Consider the following 4,413-nt stretch of genomic DNA (forward strand, 5'->3'; position numbering starts at 1 on the left):
GTCGTAGACATCTACGATAATTCGACAAACATGTTTCAGACAAAAGTTACTTTTCTTCAACGTAGCATCATTATGCAATAAAACATGGGGATTTCCCTTGAAGAAAACGATTTAACCAATTTTCGCCGAATGCAGCGCCATCTATCAGGAATCGAAAAAAAGGTTTAGACAAAATTTACGTGTTTTTGAACGTAGAATTCGACTCTGCAATAAAAAGTAGGGGTTCCCATTTAAGATTTTAAAGTTGTCCCCCGCCCCACCCACAGGGGTGGGGGTGGGGGGTCAATTTTGGTATCATTCGATAGCTCTTTCAAAAATAGGAAATACGTATTTTTCCGTTTTCCGATTCACCCACAATTTCTCGGGATATTTAACCGTTCCTGGACTTTTAGACCACCCTGTATATTTTTCGCTTAACAAACCGTGTGCTATTATTATATGTAATTAAATTTAATCATGTATATAATTAAACTTAATTACGTATAATGACATACAGTTTGTTAAGCGAAAAATATATGTATATTAACACAAAAAATATTATTACGCACAAAATATTTAGTCCAACAGTATATTGATACATTTTCTATTTACTTATTTGTTATAATTAGACGTACATGGCTTACTTAGATAGATATATTTATTGACCCTGCGGGGTACAAAACGGACCTCCGCTCCGTTCACAAAACATGAAAACTTATATTTCGCTCGCCTTTACGCTCGCCTTTAAGAGAGAGAGAGAGACATCCTTCTCCATTCATCCTTCCATCCCTCTCCATTCATTCCTTCCTTTCTCATCTGGACCTCCGTTTCCGCCGCATCTTCATTTCTTTCTATATTACTCTCATTTATTCCTTCCACTTCTCTTTCTCCTCTCCATTCCTCTATTCTTCTCAGCCACTTCTCTCCTTCCCCTCCCTCTCCTAGCACTACTTCTACCATATCTTTCCATCCCTTTTCCTTCCCCCAATCCGTACACTCCTCCCACACGTGTTCCCATGTTTCCTCCCTCCATTGGCATACCCTCCATTTCTTTTTCTCCTCTCCTTCCCAATACCTTCCTCCTCTCATCTCTTCTCCTAGTCTAAACCTCGCTAACCTTTGCCATCTTTCCTCTTTCCATCCCTTTTTTAGATATTCTGGTATCCCTTTTCCTTTTATTCTTTTATACCTTACATTTGTCCTTGATCTCTCTATTTTTCCCCATCTTTCCTCTTCTTGCCACCTCTTTTCTCTTCTCACCAAATCCTCTCCCCTCAGTTCCCCTTCATCTCTTAACTTCTCTACCTCCTCTATTTTCCATCCTTTTTCTTCGTAAAAATCTCTCCTCTCCCCTTCCCACTCTCCTGTCGCTTCCCCCTCCTTCAGCCTACTTCTCCACTCCTCCCAGCACCATTTTGCTATTTCCCCTCCTCTTCCTTCCCCCAGTTTCCTTTCGAAACCTCAAGCCCTCATCCTCGCCCCCCTCATTTTTTCTCTCCCCCAATTCCTCCCTTACCATATATCCTGGTGATCTCCAGCTCACTCCCGTTATCCATTTTAAGTATCTATCCTGTATTCTTTCTATCTCCTCCCTCTCTCTCCATCCCCATATCTCTATACCGTAGCTTATGACTGTCCATACCAACCTATTGAACAGCCATAGCCTTCTCGACCAATCATCTTTGAATCTCCTTTTCCCTATTCCCCTTTACCTCTCTCATCACTACCGCTCCCTTCTTTACCCTCTCCCTTACATGTTCCTTGCTCCTTCCGTTTGCCATCACTACGTCCCCTAGATATTTAAACTTTCTAACTTCCTCTAGTTCTTTTTCTCTTCATTTCCAATCCACCTTCTTCCATCTCCCGCCTCCTTTTCTACATCTCATTATCTTTGTCTTCTCTACGTTTACTTCTAGTCCTTTCTCCTCCATATATTCTTCTAGTTCTTTTATCATCCTTTTCATTCCTGTTTCGTTCTCCGCCACTACTGCCACATCATCCGCATATGCTAGAGTTCATATCTTTCTTCTTCCCACTCTTATTTCTCTCCAGCCTTCTTCCTCCAATACCTCATCCATGTCTGCCAACATCAAGGTAAACAGACACGGGCTTAGCGGGCATCCCTGTTTTACTCCCCTTTCTGTCCAAAATTTCTTCCCCTCTTTATCCTCCACCTTCACCCTACATACCGTTTCCTTCAATATTTCTTCGCATCTTTCTATCAACCCCTCTTTTATTCCTTTTTCCTCATGCACTCTATCAATTTCCCTCTATTCACCGAGTCAAAGGCTGCCTTTAGATCTAAGAACATCACCACTATCCCTCCATTCTTCTCTGCTATCTTTCTGTTTATCATATAGTTCAAACTATATATCTGATCAATCGTTCCCCTTCCCTTCCTAAATCCCGCTTGACTTGGCGGTAGTATCCCTTTACTTTCTATTTCTTCCCTCAGCCTATCTGCAAGTACCATTGCGTATATCTTATATGCCGTTTGCGTTAATGTTATCCCTCTATAATCTTCTACTCTTTTCCCTTTTCCTTTTTTCCATACCGAAACTACTACCCCCTCCCTCCATTCCTCCGGCCATCCTTCCCCCTCCACACCCTTTTACATAGTCTCCACATCCAATTTCTCACCTCTTCTCCTCCATATTTCCATACCTCGTTCGCAATCCCATCCCCTCCTGCCGCTTTTCCATCTTTCAGCCTCTTTATTACCCTATCTATCTCTTTACTGCTTATCTCATCTTCCTCTTCTTCTCCCTCTCTTCTCCTTTCCCCCTCCCCTCTCACCCTCCATTCTACTCCTCCTAATAGCTCCCTAAAGTACCCTTCCCACTCCTCTATTTTAATTCCTTGCTCCACTCCCTTTCTCCCTCCTCTTTCCCTTCTTATCACCCTCCATACCTGTCTTTCCGTTCTTATCTCTCCTATCTCCCTCTCCCATTCCTCCCTTTCTCTCTCCTCTTTTTCTCATTACACAACCTCCTATATTCTCTCTTCCTTTCCCTATATTCCTCCCCATTCCCCTCTTTCCTTTTCCATCTCTTTAACTCATCTTTTACTTTCTCCTTTAGCGCTTTGCATTCCTCATCCCACCATCCTCTCTTCTTCCCTTCCCCCAACTCTCTTTCCACCTTTTTTACCGCCTCATTTACTCTTTCTTTTATCCTTTCCCACTCTTCTCCTACCGTTTCCCCCTCCCCCTCTCTCCTCTCACAGTACTTTTCAAATCTTTTCCTCCCTTCTTCTGTCCATACCCCTCTTCCTCTTCCTTTTCCTCTCTTCTTCCTACTCTTTGCTCTCCTTCCACCCCCATCTACCCATACCACCAATGGCTGATGATCCAAGTCCGTGTTTTCTTCTACTTTCATTTTTCTCACGCTCCTTCTCATTTCTCTGTCCCCTATCACATAGTCTATCACTGTTCCACCTCTTCCCCCGTGTACATCCACTCCCCTTCCTCATCCCCCTCTATATTCCCGTTTAGTATCGACCATCCCATTTCCTCCAGAAAGCTGCACAACCTTTTACCCTCTTTGTTGCACTTCTCATCTCTCGATTTCCTCCTCTCTCCCCCCACCGCCTCCTCCCCTCCTCCCTCTCCTACTTCTCCTCCCTCTCTTCCTGTCCTCGCATTAAAGTCCCCCCTATCATCACTCTCACTCCTTCCTCTCTATTTTCCATCCACTCTCTCAGTTTTTCTAGCTTCCTATCTAAGTCTTTGTTCACGTATATTTCTACTATCCTCCACCACTCCCTACCTAACGTTACCTTTATACTCATTATTCCATCCTCACCTCCCTTCTCCCTCTCTTCCTCTATCTCTATTTCTTCTCTTCTTCCCATAATTGCTCCACCTATTGCCCTTCCTTTTTTATTTTTCTTACCTGCTTCTTGTATTTCCCATATATATCCTTTCGACAGTCTTCTCCTTACCCTTTCCCATCTCTTTTCCTGCACCCACGTTTCACTCAAAAATATCACATCCCATTTTCCCAGCCCCTCCCAAAATTCCTTATCCTTGTTCTCTAATCCAGCCACATTCCAAAAACCTACCTTATAATCCTCTCTTCTCCTATCTCCCTTTCCTTTTTTCTTTTTCTCTTTCTTCCTCTGCACTTTACTCTCCTTCCACTCCGCCCCTCCTATTCCTTCTGAAAACCCTTTTTCTTCTCCTTCCCCCCTTCCCTCTCTCCTATCCCCTTCTCCATTCTCAGCTCGTCTTCCACCTCATCCCATCTCCATAACTTCTCCTCCACCCATAACTTCATATATACAGGGTGTCTGATGCAAAAGTAGCCACTTTGCAAATAGCGGTAGATTGGGTTAAACTAAGGAGAAATATCATGTACCGAGGTACAAAGTAACAATAGTTATCGACAAAGAAATTTATACGTTTGAGCGAATGAGGATGCAGGAGACGGTAAG

The sequence above is a fragment of the Vollenhovia emeryi genome, unplaced genomic scaffold (genome assembly GCF_000949405.1).
Source record: "Vollenhovia emeryi isolate VEMERY1.0 unplaced genomic scaffold, V.emery_V1.0 DF939749.1, whole genome shotgun sequence".
Lineage (NCBI taxonomy): Eukaryota > Metazoa > Arthropoda > Insecta > Hymenoptera > Formicidae > Vollenhovia > Vollenhovia emeryi.